At 39.8% G+C, this 16,200-nt stretch overlaps 13 non-coding genes across 13 annotated transcripts; all 13 read left to right on the top strand.

Moving 5' to 3' along the window:
* Positions 1-238: 238 nt before the first annotated feature.
* On the top strand, positions 239-310 carry trnaa-ugc (transfer RNA alanine (anticodon UGC)). The gene has a single exon. It is a non-coding gene; the product is annotated as a tRNA-Ala (tRNA).
* A 465-nt stretch (positions 311-775) lies between these two features.
* On the top strand, positions 776-847 carry trnaa-cgc (transfer RNA alanine (anticodon CGC)). Its single transcript has one exon. It is a non-coding gene; the product is annotated as a tRNA-Ala (tRNA).
* A 1,684-nt stretch (positions 848-2,531) lies between these two features.
* Positions 2,532-2,603, top strand: trnat-cgu (transfer RNA threonine (anticodon CGU)). The gene has a single exon. It is a non-coding gene; the product is annotated as a tRNA-Thr (tRNA).
* Positions 2,604-3,750: 1,147 nt separating this feature from the next.
* trnaa-ugc (transfer RNA alanine (anticodon UGC)) lies at positions 3,751-3,822 on the top strand. Its single transcript has one exon. It is a non-coding gene; the product is annotated as a tRNA-Ala (tRNA).
* A 465-nt stretch (positions 3,823-4,287) lies between these two features.
* Positions 4,288-4,359, top strand: trnat-cgu (transfer RNA threonine (anticodon CGU)). The gene has a single exon. It is a non-coding gene; the product is annotated as a tRNA-Thr (tRNA).
* A 1,684-nt stretch (positions 4,360-6,043) lies between these two features.
* trnat-cgu (transfer RNA threonine (anticodon CGU)) lies at positions 6,044-6,115 on the top strand. The gene has a single exon. It is a non-coding gene; the product is annotated as a tRNA-Thr (tRNA).
* A 1,147-nt stretch (positions 6,116-7,262) lies between these two features.
* trnaa-ugc (transfer RNA alanine (anticodon UGC)) lies at positions 7,263-7,334 on the top strand. The gene has a single exon. It is a non-coding gene; the product is annotated as a tRNA-Ala (tRNA).
* A 465-nt stretch (positions 7,335-7,799) lies between these two features.
* trnat-cgu (transfer RNA threonine (anticodon CGU)) lies at positions 7,800-7,871 on the top strand. Its single transcript has one exon. It is a non-coding gene; the product is annotated as a tRNA-Thr (tRNA).
* A 1,147-nt stretch (positions 7,872-9,018) lies between these two features.
* On the top strand, positions 9,019-9,090 carry trnaa-ugc (transfer RNA alanine (anticodon UGC)). The gene has a single exon. It is a non-coding gene; the product is annotated as a tRNA-Ala (tRNA).
* A 465-nt stretch (positions 9,091-9,555) lies between these two features.
* Positions 9,556-9,627, top strand: trnat-cgu (transfer RNA threonine (anticodon CGU)). Its single transcript has one exon. It is a non-coding gene; the product is annotated as a tRNA-Thr (tRNA).
* Positions 9,628-11,304: 1,677 nt separating this feature from the next.
* Positions 11,305-11,376, top strand: trnat-cgu (transfer RNA threonine (anticodon CGU)). The gene has a single exon. It is a non-coding gene; the product is annotated as a tRNA-Thr (tRNA).
* Positions 11,377-13,933: 2,557 nt separating this feature from the next.
* Positions 13,934-14,005, top strand: trnaa-cgc (transfer RNA alanine (anticodon CGC)). Its single transcript has one exon. It is a non-coding gene; the product is annotated as a tRNA-Ala (tRNA).
* A 463-nt stretch (positions 14,006-14,468) lies between these two features.
* Positions 14,469-14,540, top strand: trnat-agu (transfer RNA threonine (anticodon AGU)). The gene has a single exon. It is a non-coding gene; the product is annotated as a tRNA-Thr (tRNA).
* Positions 14,541-16,200: the final 1,660 nt, after the last annotated feature.

A 16,200-nucleotide genomic window follows, 5' to 3' on the forward strand; every position in this document is an offset into this window, starting at 1 on the left:
CCTCCTCACGACATTTGCAAACACTATGTATAGACATTCTTTTTTTTCTACTATTATGTAATTGACTGTACATTTGTTTATTCTAAATGTGTAACTCTGTGTTGTTGTTTGTGTTGCACTGCTTTGCTTTATCTTAGCCAGGTAGTAGTTGTAAATGAGAACTTGTTCTCCACAAGCTTTCCGGGTAAATAAAGGTGAAATAATACAAAAAAAGAAACATTTTAATATTTCCCAAAAAGGGGATGTAGCTCAGTGGTAGAGCGCATGCTTTGCATGTATGAGGTCCTGGGTTCAATCCCCAGCTTCTCCAATTTACATTTTTGCATTGACCCAAAACCTACTTTCCAGAATGTTGAAATTCTTAGCAGGAAACAGAGATGTGCTAAATCATTTGGTCTTGTAATCTGAAGAACATGCTTTCAATCCCTGTTCGCACATTTATAGAACAGAAGTGGCATGGTTGCCAACTTTTATGACATAATTTTCAAAAACTGATGTTCATGTGTTCGATCCCTGTCCGTAACTGTTTTAAGAATTGCTGCTATCATTTCATTGTAGTTTCAATGGAGTGGTGTATATAAAAAGTATATTGAATTAATATTCCATTTTCTCAGTAAATGAAATGGGATGGAAGCTCAGAGGGGGAGTGCATGCTGTATATGTTTGAGGTCCTCTGTTCAATCCCAAGATTCTCCACTGAATTTATTTGTTTGCCAAATTCACAGTTACACAACTACTACTTTCCAGAATGTTGATATACATCCTTGAAAAGGTAGGCATGGTGGCCAAGTGGTAAGGCGTCGGTCTCGCAACCCGAAGATCATGGGTTCAAATCCCATCCGTGCCTTCATTAAAGACATCTGATACCATTGAAATGTACTCTCATTTGAGCACTGTAGAAAAAGCAAGTTTTTCAATGTGTAATCACAACTACTAGAGAAAGGGGATGTGTCTCTACGTTAGAGCCAATACTTAACATGTATGCGGTCCAAAGTTAATGCCCGACTTCTCTGCTGAGTTTATTTAGTTGTTAAATTAGCTTTTGCACAACTCCCACTTTCCAGAATGTTGACATTCTAAGAAGGAAATAGATGTGCTAAATCATCTATTTTTGTAAACTGAAGCACATGGGTTCAATCCTTGTTCGACGTTTACGGAAGATAGCTGTTATTATGGAAATGTACTTTCATTAGAACAGTGTAAAGAAAGAGTTAATTGTATTGATATGGCCACTGCGACCTGTATGCTCTAGTCGGCTGGCCCTCGTTACATATTCGTCACGCCAGACCCACTGGCTCCAGGTCATCTATAAGTCTATGCTAGGTCAAGCTCCGCCTTATCTCAGCTTACTGGTCACGATAACAACACCCACCCGTAGCACGCGCTCCAGCAGGTATATCTCACTGGTCATCCCCAAAACCAACACCTCCTTTGGCCGCCTTTCCTTCCAGTTCTCTGCTGCCAATGACTGGAACGAATTGCAAAAATCGCTGAAGCTGGATGGAGACTTATATTTCCCTCACTAACTTTAAACATCAGCTATCTGAGCAGCTAACCGATCACTGCAGCTGTAGATAGCCCATCTGTAAATAGCCCACCCAATCTACCTACCTCATCCCCATTTGGTTTTTATTTACTTTCTGCTCTTTTGCACACCAGTATTTCTACTTGCACATCATCATCTGCTCATCTATCACACCAGTGTTAATTTGCTAAATTGTAATTCATTCGCTACTATGGCCTATTTATTGCCTTACCTCCTCACGACATTTGCAAACACTATGTATAGACATTCTTTTTTTTCTACTATTATGTAATTGACTGTACATTTGTTTATTCTAAATGTGTAACTCTGTGTTGTTGTTTGTGTTGCACTGCTTTGCTTTATCTTAGCCAGGTAGTAGTTGTAAATGAGAACTTGTTCTCCACAAGCTTTCCGGGTAAATAAAGGTGAAATAATACAAAAAAAGAAACATTTTAATATTTCCCAGAAAGGGGATGTAGCTCAGTGGTAGAGCGCATGCGTTGCATGTATGAGGTCCTGGGTTCAATCCCCAGCTTCTCCAATTTACATTTTTGCATTGACCCAAAACCTACTTTCCAGAATGTTGAAATTCTTAGCAGGAAACAGAGATGTGCTAAATCATTTGGTCTTGTAATCTGAAGAACATGCTTTCAATCCCTGTTCGCACATTTATAGAACAGAAGTGGCATGGTTGCCAACTTTTATGACATAATTTTCAAAAACTGATGTTCATGTGTTCGATCCCTGTCCGTAACTGTTTTAAGAATTGCTGCTATCATTTCATTGTAGTTTCAATGGAGTGGTGTATATAAAAAGTATATTGAATTAATATTCCATTTTCTCAGTAAATGAAATGGGATGGAAGCTCAGAGGGGGAGTGCATGCTGTATATGTTTGAGGTCCTCTGTTCAATCCCAAGATTCTCCACTGAATTTATTTGTTTGCCAAATTCACAGTTACACAACTACTACTTTCCAGAATGTTGATATACATCCTTGAAAAGGTAGGCATGGTGGCCAAGTGGTAAGGCGTCGGTCTCGTAAACCGAAGATCATGGGTTCAAATCCCATCCGTGCCTTCATTAAAGACATCTGATACCATTGAAATGTACTCTCATTTGAGCACTGTAGAAAAAACTAGTTTTTCAATGTGTTATCACAACTACTAGAGAAAGGGGATGTGTCTCTACGTTAGAGCCAATACTTAACATGTATGCGGTCCAAAGTTAATGCCCGACTTCTCTGCTGAGTTTATTTAGTTGTTAAATTAGCTTTTGCACAACTCCCACTTTCCAGAATGTTGACATTCTAAGAAGGAAATAGATGTGCTAAGTCATCTATTTTTGTAAACTGAAGCACATGGGTTCAATCCTTGTTCGATGTTTACGGAAGATAGCTGTTATTATGGAAATGTACTTTCATTAGAACAGTGTAAAGAAACAGTTAATTGTATTGATATGGCCACTGCGACCTGTATGCTCTAGTCGGCTGGCCCTCGTTACATATTCGTCACGCCAGACCCACTGGCTCCAGGTCATCTATAAGTCTATGCTAGGTCAAGCTCCGCCTTATCTCAGCTTACTGGTCACGATAACAACACCCACCCGTAGCACGCGCTCCAGCAGGTATATCTCACTGGTCATCCCCAAAACCAACGCCTCCTTTGGCCGCCTTTCCTTCCAGTTCTCTGCTGCCAATGACTGGAACTAATTGCAAAAATCGCTGAAGCTGGATGGAGACTTATATTTCCCTCACTAACTTTAAACATCAGCTATCTGAGCAGCTAACCGATCACTGCAGCTGTAGATAGCCCATCTGTAAATAGCCCACCCAATCTACCTACCTCATCCCCATTTGGTTTTTATTTACTTTCTGCTCTTTTGCACACCAGTATTTCTACTTGCACATCATCATCTGCTCATCTATCACACCAGTGTTAATTTGCTAAATTGTAATTCATTCGCTACCATGGCCTATTTATTGCCTTACCTCCTCACGACATTTGCAAACACTATGTATAGACATTCTTTTTTTTCTACTATTATGTAATTGACTGTACGTTTGTTTATTCTAAATGTGTAACTCTGTGTTGTTGTTTGTGTTGCACTGCTTTGCTTTATCTTAGCCAGGTAGTAGTTGTAAATGAGAACTTGTTCTCCACAAGCTTTCCGGGTAAATAAAGGTGAAATAATACAAAAAAAGAAACATTTTAATATTTCCCAGAAAGGGGATGTAGCTCAGTGGTAGAGCGCATGCTTTGCATGTATGAGGTCCTGGGTTCAATCCCCAGCTTCTCCAATTTACATTTTTGCATTGACCCAAAACCTACTTTCTAGAATGTTGAAATTCTTAGCAGGAAACAGAGATGTGCTAAATCATTTGGTCTTGTAATCTGAAGAACATGCTTTCAATCCCTGTTCGCACATTTATAGAACAGAAGTGGCATGGTTGCCAACTTTTATGACATAATTTTCAAAAACTGATGTTCATGTGTTCGATCCCTGTCCGTAACTGTTTTAAGAATTGCTGCTATCATTTCATTGTAGTTTCAATGGAGTGGTGTATATAAAAAGTATATTGAATTAATATTCCATTTTCTCAGTAAATGAAATGGGATGGAAGCTCAGAGGGGGAGTGCATGCTGTATATGTTTGAGGTCCTCTGTTCAATCCCAAGATTCTCCACTGAATTTATTTGTTTGCCAAATTCACAGTTACACAACTACTACTTTCCAGAATGTTGATATACATCCTTGAAAAGGTAGGCATGGTGGCCAAGTGGTAAGGCGTCGGTCTCGTAAACCGAAGATCATGGGTTCAAATCCCATCCGTGCCTTCATTAAAGACATCTGATACCATTGAAATGTACTCTCATTTGAGCACTGTAGAAAAAGCTAGTTTTTCAATGTGTTATCACAACTACTAGAGAAAGGGGATGTGTCTCTACGTTAGAGCCAATACTTAACATGTATGCGGTCCAAAGTTAATGCCCGACTTCTCTGCTGAGTTTATTTAGTTGTTAAATTAGCTTTTGCACAACTCCCACTTTCCAGAATGTTGACATTCTAAGAAGGAAATAGATGTGCTAAGTCATCTATTTTTGTAAACTGAAGCACATGGGTTCAATCCTTGTTCGATGTTTACGGAAGATAGCTGTTATTATGGAAATGTACTTTCATTAGAACAGTGTAAAGAAACAGTTAATTGTATTGATATGGCCACTGCGACCTGTATGCTCTAGTCGGCTGGCCCTCGTTACATATTCGTCACGCCAGACCCACTGGCTCCAGGTCATCTATAAGTCTAAGCTAGGTCAAGCTCCGCCTTATCTCAGCTTACTGGTCACGATAACAACACCCACCCGTAGCACGCGCTCCAGCAGGTATATCTCACTGGTCATCCCCAAAACCAACGCCTCCTTTGGCCGCCTTTCCTTCCAGTTCTCTGCTGCCAATGACTGGAACTAATTGCAAAAATCGCTGAAGCTGGATGGAGACTTATATTTCCCTCACTAACTTTAAACATCAGCTATCTGAGCAGCTAACCGATCACTGCAGCTGTAGATAGCCCATCTGTAAATAGCCCACCCAATCTACCTACCTCATCCCCATTTGGTTTTTATTTACTTTCTGCTCTTTTGCACACCAGTATTTCTACTTGCACATCATCATCTGCTCATCTATCACACCAGTGTTAATTTGCTAAATTATAATTCATTCGCTAATATGGCATATTTATTGCCTTACCTCCTCACGACATTTGCAAACACTATGTATAGACATTCTTTTTTTTCTACTATTATGTAATTGACTGTACGTTTGTTTATTCTAAATGTGTAACTCTGTGTTGTTGTTTGTGTTGCACTGCTTTGCTTTATCTTAGCCAGGTAGTAGTTGTAAATGAGAACTTGTTCTCCACAAGCTTTCCGGGTAAATAAAGGTGAAATAATACAAAAAAATAAACATTTAAATATTTCCCAGAAAGGGGATGTAGCTCAGTGGCAGAGCGCATCCTTTGCATGTATGAGGTCCTGGGTTCAATCCCCAGCTTCTCCAATTTACATTTTTGCATTGACCCAAAACCTACTTTCCAGAATGTTGAAATTCTTAGCAGGAAACAGAGATGTGCTAAATCATTTGGTCTTGTAATCTGAAGAACATGCTTTCAATCCCTGTTCGCACATTTATAGAACAGAAGTGGCATGGTTGCCAACTTTTATGACATAATTTTCAAAAACTGAAGTTCATGTGTTCGATCCCTGTCCGTAACTGTTTTAAGAATTGCTGCTATCATTTCATTGTAGTTTCAATGGAGTGGTGTATATAAAAAGTATATTGAATTAATATTCCATTTTCTCAGTAAATGAAATGGGATGGAAGCTCAGAGGGGGAGTGCATGCTGTATATGTTTGAGGTCCTCTGTTCAATCCCAAGATTCTCCACTGAATTTATTTGTTTGCCAAATTCACAGTTACACAACTACTACTTTCCAGAATGTTGATATACATCGTTGTATAGGTAGGCATGGTGGCCAAGTGGTAAGACGTCGGTCTCGTAAACCGAAGATCATGGGTTCAAATCCCATCCGTGCCTTCATGAAAGACATCTGATACCATTGAAATGTACTCTCATTGGAGCACTGTAGAAAAAGCTAGTTTTTCAATGTGTTATCACAACTACTAGAGAAAGGGGATGTGTCTCTACGTTAGAGCCAATACTTAACATGTATGCGGTCCAAAGTTAATGCCCGACTTCTCTGCTGAGTTTATTTAGTTGTTAAATTAGCTTTTGCACAACTCCCACTTTCCAGAATGTTGACATTCTAAGAAGGAAATAGATGTGCTAAGTCATCTATTTTTGTAAACTGAAGCACATGGGTTCAATCCTTGTTCGACGTTTACGGAAGATAGCTGTTATTATGGAAATGTACTTTCATTAGAACAGTGTAAAGAAACAGTTAATTGTATTGATATGGCCACTGCGACCTGTATGCTCTAGTCGGCTGGCCCTCGTTACATATTCGTCACGCCAGACCCACTGGCTCCAGGTCATCTATAAGTCTATGCTAGGTCAAGCTCCGCCTTATCTCAGCTTACTGGTCACGATAACAACACCCACCCGTAGCACGCGCTCCAGCAGGTATATCTCACTGGTCATCCCCAAAACCAACGCCTCCTTTGGCCGCCTTTCCTTCCAGTTCTCTGCTGCCAATGACTGGAACTAATTGCAAAAATCGCTGAAGCTGGATGGAGACTTATATTTCCCTCACTAACTTTAAACATCAGCTATCTGAGCAGCTAACCGATCACTGCAGCTGTAGATAGCCCATCTGTAAATAGCCCACCCAATCTACCTACCTCATCCCCATTTGGTTTTTATTTACTTTCTGCTCTTTTGCACACCAGTATTTCTACTTGCACATCATCATCTGCTCATCTATCACACCAGTGTTAATTTGCTAAATTATAATTCATTCGCTAATATGGCCTATTTATTGCCTTACCTCCTCACGACATTTGCAAACACTATGTATAGACATTCTTTTTTTTCTACTATTATGTAATTGACTGTACGTTTGTTTATTCTAAATGTGTAACTCTGTGTTGTTGTTTGTGTTGCACTGCTTTGCTTTATCTTAGCCAGGTAGTAGTTGTAAATGAGAACTTGTTCTCCACAAGCTTTCCGGGTAAATAAAGGTGAAATAATACAAAAAAAGAAACATTTTAATTTTTCCCAGAAAGGGGATGTAGCTCAGTGGTAGAGCGCATGCTTTGCATGTATGAGGTCCTGGGTTCAATCCCCAGCTTCTCCAATTTACATTTTTGCATTGACCCAAAACCTACTTTCTAGAATGTTGAAATTCTTAGCAGGAAACAGAGATGTGCTAAATCATTTGGTCTTGTAATCTGAAGAACATGCTTTCAATCCCTGTTCGCACATTTATAGAACAGAAGTGGCATGGTTGCCAACTTTTATGACATAATTTTCAAAAACTGATGTTCATGTGTTCGATCCCTGTCCGTAACTGTTTTAAGAATTGCTGCTATCATTTCATTGTAGTTTCAATGGAGTGGTGTATATAAAAAGTATATTGAATTAATATTCCATTTTCTCAGTAAATGAAATGGGATGGAAGCTCAGAGGGGGAGTGCATGCTGTATATGTTTGAGGTCCTCTGTTCAATCCCAAGATTCTCCACTGAATTTATTTGTTTGCCAAATTCACAGTTACACAACTACTACTTTCCAGAATGTTGATATACATCCTTGAAAAGGTAGGCATGGTGGCCAAGTGGTAAGGCGTTGGTCTCGTAAACCGAAGATCATGGGTTCAAATCCCATCCGTGCCTTCATTAAAGACATCTGATACCATTGAAATGTACTCTCATTTGAGCACTGTAGAAAAAACTAGTTTTTCAATGTGTTATCACAACTACTAGAGAAAGGGGATGTGTCTCTACGTTAGAGCCAATACTTAACATGTATGCGGTCCAAAGTTAATGCCCGACTTCTCTGCTGAGTTTATTTAGTTGTTAAATTAGCTTTTGCACAACTCCCACTTTCCAGAATGTTGACATTCTAAGAAGGAAATAGATGTGCTAAGTCATCTATTTTTGTAAACTGAAGCACATGGGTTCAATCCTTGTTCGATGTTTACGGAAGATAGCTGTTATTATGGAAATGTACTTTCATTAGAACAGTGTAAAGAAACAGTTAATTGTATTGATATGGCCACTGCGACCTGTATGCTCTAGTCGGCTGGCCCTCGTTACATATTCGTCACGCCAGACCCACTGGCTCCAGGTCATCTATAAGTCTATGCTAGGTCAAGCTCCGCCTTATCTCAGCTTACTGGTCACGATAACAACACCCACCCGTAGCACGCGCTCCAGCAGGTATATCTCACTGGTCATCCCCAAAACCAACGCCTCCTTTGGCCGCCTTTCCTTCCAGTTCTCTGCTGCCAATGACTGGAACTAATTGCAAAAATCGCTGAAGCTGGATGGAGACTTATATTTCCCTCACTAACTTTAAACATCAGCTATCTGAGCAGCTAACCGATCACTGCAGCTGTAGATAGCCCATCTGTAAATAGCCCACCCAATCTACCTACCTCATCCCCATTTGGTTTTTATTTACTTTCTGCTCTTTTGCACACCAGTATTTCTACTTGCACATCATCATCTGCTCATCTATCACACCAGTGTTAATTTGCTAAATTATAATTCATTCGCTAATATGGCATATTTATTGCCTTACCTCCTCACGACATTTGCAAACACTATGTATAGACATTCTTTTTTTTCTACTATTATGTAATTGACTGTACGTTTGTTTATTCTAAATGTGTAACTCTGTGTTGTTGTTTGTGTTGCACTGCTTTGCTTTATCTTAGCCAGGTAGTAGTTGTAAATGAGAACTTGTTCTCCACAAGCTTTCCGGGTAAATAAAGGTGAAATAATACAAAAAAATAAACATTTAAATATTTCCCAGAAAGGGGATGTAGCTCAGTGGTAGAGCGCATGCTTTGCATGTATGAGGTCCTGGGTTCAATCCCCAGCTTCTCCAATTTACATTTTTGCATTGACCCAAAACCTACTTTCCAGAATGTTGAAATTCTTAGCAGGAAACAGAGATGTGCTAAATCATTTGGTCTTGTAATCTGAAGAACATGCTTTCAATCCCTGTTCGCACATTTATAGAACAGAAGTGGCATGGTTGCCAACTTTTATGACATAATTTTCAAAAACTGAAGTTCATGTGTTCGATCCCTGTCCGTAACTGTTTTAAGAATTGCTGCTATCATTTCATTGTAGTTTCAATGGAGTGGTGTATATAAAAAGTATATTGAATTAATATTCCATTTTCTCAGTAAATGAAATGGGATGGAAGCTCAGAGGGGGAGTGCATGCTGTATATGTTTGAGGTCCTCTGTTCAATCCCAAGATTCTCCACTGAATTTATTTGTTTGCCAAATTCACAGTTACACAACTACTACTTTCCAGAATGTTGATATACATCGTTGTATAGGTAGGCATGGTGGCCAAGTGGTAAGGCGTCGGTCTCGTAAACCGAAGATCATGGGTTCAAATCCCATGTGTGCCTTCATGAAAGACATCTGATACCATTGAATTGTACTCTCATTGGAGCACTGTAGAAAAAGCAAGTCTTTCAATATGGCATCACAACTACGAGAGAAATGGGATGTCTCTACGGTAGAGCCAATACTTAACATGTGTTCAGTCCAAAGTGAATCCCCAACTTCTCTGCTGAGTTTATTTAGTTGTTAAATTAGCTTTTGCACAACTCCCACTTTCCAGAATGTTGACATTCTAAGAAGGAAATAGATGTGCTAAGTCATCTGTTTTTGTAAACTGAAGCACATGGGTTCAATCCTTGTTCGATGTTTACGGAAGACAGCTGATATTATGGAAATGTACTTTCATTAGAACAGTGTAAAGAAAGAGTTAATTGTATTGATATGGTCACTGCGACCTGTATGCTCTGGTCGGCTGGCCCTCGTTACATATTCGTCGCGCCAGACCCACTGGCTCCAGGTCATCTATAAGTCTATGCTAGGTCAAGCTCCGCCTTATCTCAGCTTACTGGTCACGATAACAACACCCACCCGTAGCACGCGCTCCAGCAGGTATATCTCACTGGTCATCCCAAAAACCAACACCTCCTTTGGCCGCATTTCCTTCCAGTTCTCTGCTGCCAATGACTGGAACGAATTGCAAAAATCGCTGAAGCTGGATGGAGACTTATATTTCCCTCACTAACTTTAAACATCAGCTATCTGAGCAGCTAACCGATCACTGCAGCTGTAGATAGCCCATCTGTAAATAGCCCACCCAATCTACCTACCTCATCCCCATTTGGTTTTTATTTACTTTCTGCTCTTTTGCACACCAGTATTTCTACTTGCACATCATCATCTGCTCATCTATCACACCAGTGTTAATTTGCTAAATTGTAATTCATTCGCTACTATGGCCTATTTATTGCCTTACCTCCTCACGACATTTGCAAACACTATGTATATACATTCTTTTTTTTCTACTATTATGTAATTGACTGTACGTTTGTTTATTCTAAATGTGTAACTCTGTGTTGTTGTTTGTGTTGCACTGCTTTATCTTAGCCAGGTCGCAGTTGTAAATGAGAACTTGTTCTCCACAAGCTTTCCTGGTAAATAAAGGTGAAATAATACAAAAAAAGAAACATTTAATATTTCCCAGAAAGGCGATGTAGCTCAGTGGTAGAGCGCATGCTTTGCATGTATGAAGTCCTGGGTTCAATCCCCAGCTTCTCCAAATTACATTTTTGCATTGACCCAAAACCTACTTTCCAGAATGTTGAAATTCTTAGCAGGAAACAGAGATGTGCTAAATCATTTGGTCTTGTAATCTGAAGAACATGCTTTCAATCCCTGTTCCCACATTTATAGAACAGAAGTGGCATGGTTGCCAACTTTTATGGACTAATTTTCAAAAACTGAAGTTCATGTGTTCGATCCCTGTCCGTAACTGTTTTAAGAATTGCTGCTATCATTTCATTGTAGTTTCAATGGAGTGGTGTATATAAAAAGTATATTGAATTAATATTCCATTTTCTCAGTAAATTAAATGGGATGGAAGCTCAGAGGGGGAGTGCATGCTGTATATGTTTGAGGTCCTCTGTTCAATCCCAAGATTCTCCACTGAGTTTATTTGTTTGCCAAAAAACACATTTACATATCTACTACTTTCCAGAATGTTGATATACATTGTTGTTTAGATAGGCATGGTGGCCAAGTGGTAAGGCGTTGGTCTCGTAAACCAAAGATCATGGGTTCAAATCCCATCCGTTCCTTTTTAAAGACATCTGATACCATTGAAATGTACTCTCATTGGAGCGCTGTACAAAAAGCAAGTTTTTCAATATGGCATCACAACTACTAGAGAAAGGGGATGTGTCTTTACGGTAGAGCCAATACTTAACATGTATGCGGTCCAAAGTTAATCCCCAACTTCTCTGCTGAGTCTATTTAGTTGTTAAATTAGCTTTTGCACAACTCCCACTTTCCAGAATGTTGACATTCGAAGAAGGAAATAGATGTGCTAAGTCATCTGTTTTTGTAAACTGAAGCACATGGGTTCCATCCTTGCTCGACGTTTACGGAAGATAGCTGATATTATGGAAATGTACTGTCGTGTCTTTGACTATGCCTGATTAATTCCTATGACATGCTATTCTATAAAATAATTTCTCCGTAATTAATATTACCTGATTGAACTAATCATGTAAATATTAATTAACTAGAGAGGGACGCCACAAAATAATATTTATAGAGCTGTTATCTTCCGAATAAACTCTTAAAGATTTAGTAATATTTTACATCCATAGCAGTCACCTTAATCGTCATTTTATTCAGTCTCATCTGAAAGTGGTAAATCCTTGTTATCTGCAAGAATCCTGGCTAACAAGTTGAATCAGAAATACAAAATTGGGTTTAATTATGTATTTACTAAATACCTAACTAATCACACAGAATCACACATACACAATGAAATCATAACTTGATCACAAATGACGTCATACAGAAAAGCGTCCCTAGCGGGCGGAATAGATATGACAGCTTGTTACACAAAGAAAAGGGGCGGGTTGGTGAAAGGGCGGGAGACTGGGACAGGGCCGAAGCTGTGCTATCGTAAATACAGTATCTTATGCATTCTAAATTACCGCCCATTTGAAAAGGAAAATGCAATACATATTTACTCTGAGCTGCGCTTCAGTAGGTTGGTGGTAGATGGAAGACCGTATCGCCAACCCGAGTCCTCTGTCCTTTGAAGAATGTCTCTGGTGATCACTGGATACTTTGGAGTAACGTCGTGTGTAGTAGACGGGATACTCTGACTGTCCTTCCTAACCTGCGTTTGTAGCAGCTGTTGCTAACTCAGCGGCTAGGAGGTATCCCTTCTGTAGTGAATACGAGTTCAAAGTTCATACCATTTGCAACCAAAGTCCATGCTGATGTTGGCTTAGTTCTGTAGTTATTATCTGAACCATTCTGACATCGGATCGTCATCCTAGTGTCCCGGAACAGAAAGTTATATTTTTGTCAATGGCTTTTATAGTGGAGGAAGAGGGGTGTGTCTGAAAAGTTTAAACCCCGTGTCTCTTCACAGGGGCGGGCCCCTAGTTGAGCAGAAGCCCAAATTTATGAAAATCCAAATCTCTCATTTGGAAGCTAAAATTACATTTAATCTCTTCACAAATAATTTCATATTCAAACATTTGAATTAAACAAGAATTCCATGTGAATCCGATACCTCTGACGTTTAGACTTTCCACAGTAGAGTTTATGTCATTCTATCATTGATGAGAATGTGTCAGAGGGCAACCGAACTGACATAATATACCTTAAGTACCACCGCATATGTTCAGTTGGTCGGATTACCAGAATATAGTTCATTCCCCCCCACTTTCTGATGTCCCCAGAATCTCTATGTTAACCAAGGGGTTTTCTTATGTCACATCAGTAGGGAAGAGAAAAAGGGGGAAAGAGGTATTTATGACTGTCATAAACCTAGCCCCACTGCCAACGTCATGACAATACTTTCATTAGAACAGTGTAAAGAAAGAATTAATTGTATTGATATGGCCACTGTGACATGTATGCTCTAGTCAGCTGGCCCTCCATACATATTCGTCACGCCAGACCCACTGGCTCCAGGTCATCTATAAGTCTATGCTAGGTCAAGCTCCGCCTTATCTCAGCTCACTGGTCACGATAACAACACCCACCCGTAGCACGCGCTCCAGCAGGTATATCTCACTGGTCATCCCCAAAACCAACACCTCCTTTGGCCGCCTTTCCTTCCAGTTCTCTGCTGCCAATGACTGGAACGAATTGCAAAAATCGCTGAAGCTGGATGGAGACTTATATTTCCCTCACTAACTTTAAACATCAGCTATCTGAGCAGCTAACCGATCACTGCAGCTGTACATAGCCCATCTGTAAATAGCCCACCCAATCTACCTACCTCTTGCCCATTTTGTTTTTATTTACTTTCTGCTCTTTTGCACACCAGTATTTCTACTTGCACATCATCATCTGCTCATCTATCACACCAGTGTCAATTTGCTAAATTGTAATTCATTCGCTACTATGGCCTATTTATTGCCTTACCTCCTCACGACATTTGCAAACACTATGTATAGACATTCTTTTTTTTCTACTATTATGTAATTGACTGTACGTTTGTTTATTCTAAATGTGTAACTCTGTGTTGTTGTTTGTGTTGCACTGCTTTGCTTTATCTTAGCCAGGTCGCAGTTGTAAATGAGAACTTGTTCTCCACAAGCTTTCCTGGTAAATAAAGGTGAAATAATACAAAAAAAGAAACATTTTAATATTTCCCAGAAAGGGGATGTAGCTCAGTGGTAGAGCGCATGCTTCGCATGTATGAGGTCCTGGGTTCAATCCCCAGCTTCTCCAATTTACATTTTTGCATTGACCCAAAACCTACTTTCCAGAATGTTGAAATTCTTAGCAGGAAACAGAGATGTGCTAAATCATTTGGTCTTGTAATCTGAAGAACATGCTTTCAATCCCTGTTCGCACATTTATAGAACAGAAGTGGCATGGTTGCCAACTTTTATAACATAATTTTCAAAAACTGAAGTTCATGTGTTCGATCCCTGTCCGTAACTGTTTTAAGAATTGCTGCTATCATTTCATTGTAGTTTCAATGGAGTGGTGTATATAAAAAGTATATTGAATTAATATTCAATTTTCTCAGTAAATGAAATGGGATGGAAGCTCAGAGGGGGAGTGCATGCTGTATATGTTTGAGGTCCTCTGTTCAATCCCAAGATTCTCCACTGAATTTATTTGTTTGCCAAATTCACAGTTACACAACTACTACTTTCCAGAAAGTTGATATATTGTTGTATAGGTAGGCATGGTGGCCAAGTGGTAAGGCGTCAGTCTAGTAAACCGAAGATCATGGGTTCAAATCCCATCCGTGCCTTCATGAAAGACATCTGATAACATTGAAATGTACTCTCATTGGAGCACTGTAGAAAAAGCAAGTCTTTCAATATGGCATCACAACTACTAGAGAAAGGGGAGGTGTCTCTACATTAGTGCCAATACTTAACATGTATGCGGTCCAAAGTTAATCCCTGACTTCTCTGCTGAGTCTATTTATTTGTTAAATTAGCTTTTGCACAACTCCCACTTTCCAGAATGTTGACATTCTAAGAAGGAAATAGATGTGTTAAGTCATCTGTTTTTGTAAACTGAAGCACATGGGTTCAATCCTTGTTCGACGTTTACGGAAGATAGCTGTTATTATGGAAATGTACTTTCATTAGAACAGTGTAAAGAAAGAGTTAAATGTATTGATATGGCCACTGCGACCTGTATGCTCTAGTCGGCTGGCCCTCAATACATAGTCGTCACGCCAGACCCACTGGCTCCAGGTCATCTATAAGTCTATGCTAGGTCAAGCTCCGCCTTATCTCAGCTTACTGGTCACGATAACAACACCCACCCGTAGCACGCGCTCCAGCAGGTATATCTCACTGGTCATCCCCAAAACCAACACCTCCTTTGGCCGCCTTTCCTTCCAGTTCTCTGCTGCCAATGACTGGAACGAATTGCAAAAATCGCTGAAGCTGGATGGAGACTTATATTTCCCTCACTAACTTTAAACATCAGCTATCTGAGCAGCTAACCGATCACTGCAGCTGTACATAGCCCATCTGTAAATAGCCCACCCAATCTACCTACCTCATCCCCATTTGGTTTTTATTTACTTTCTGCTCTTTTGCACACCAGTATTTCTACTTGCACATCATCATCTGCTCATCTATCACACCAGTGTTAATTTGCTAAATTTTAATTCATTCGCTACTATAGTCCATTTATTGCCTTACCTCCTCACCCCATTTGCAAACACTGTTTATAGACTTTATTTTTTTTCTATTATGTAATTGACTGTACGCTTGTTTATGCCATGTAACTCTATGCTGTTTGTGTCGAACTGCTTTGCTTTATCTTGGCCAGGTCGCAGTTGTAAATGAGAACTTGTTCTCCACTAGCTGTCCTGGTAAAATAAAGGTGAAATATCCACCGTGCTTCTACACCTGCATTGCTTGCTGTTTGGGGTTTTAGGCTGGGTTTCTGTACAGCACTTCGAGATATTAGCTGATGTACGAAGGGCTATATAAAATAAACTTGATTGATTGAAATAAGAAACAAAATTAAAAAAAGCACCCCCACAACATGATGCTGCCACCCCCGTGCTTCACGGTTGGGATGGTGTTCTCTGGCTTGCAAGCCTCCACCTTTTTCCTCCAAACATAACGATGGTCATTATGGCCAAACAGTTCTATTTTTGTTTCATCAGACCAGAGGACATTTCTCCAAAAAGTACGATCTTTGTCCCCATGTGCAGTTGCAAACCGTAGTCTGGCTTTTTTATGGCGGTTTTGGAGCAGTGGCTTCTTCCTTGCTGAGCGGCCTTTCAGGTTATGTCGATATAGGACTCGTTTTACTGTGGATATAGATACTTTTGTACCTGTTTCCTCCAGCATCTTCACAAGGTCCTTTGCTGTTGTTCTGGGATTGATTTGCACTTTTCGCACCAAAGTACGTTCATCTCTAGGAGACAGAACGCGGACGGC

This window comes from Salvelinus fontinalis, chromosome 25 (genome assembly GCF_029448725.1).
Source record: "Salvelinus fontinalis isolate EN_2023a chromosome 25, ASM2944872v1, whole genome shotgun sequence".
In the NCBI taxonomy this organism is placed as follows: domain Eukaryota; kingdom Metazoa; phylum Chordata; class Actinopteri; order Salmoniformes; family Salmonidae; genus Salvelinus; species Salvelinus fontinalis.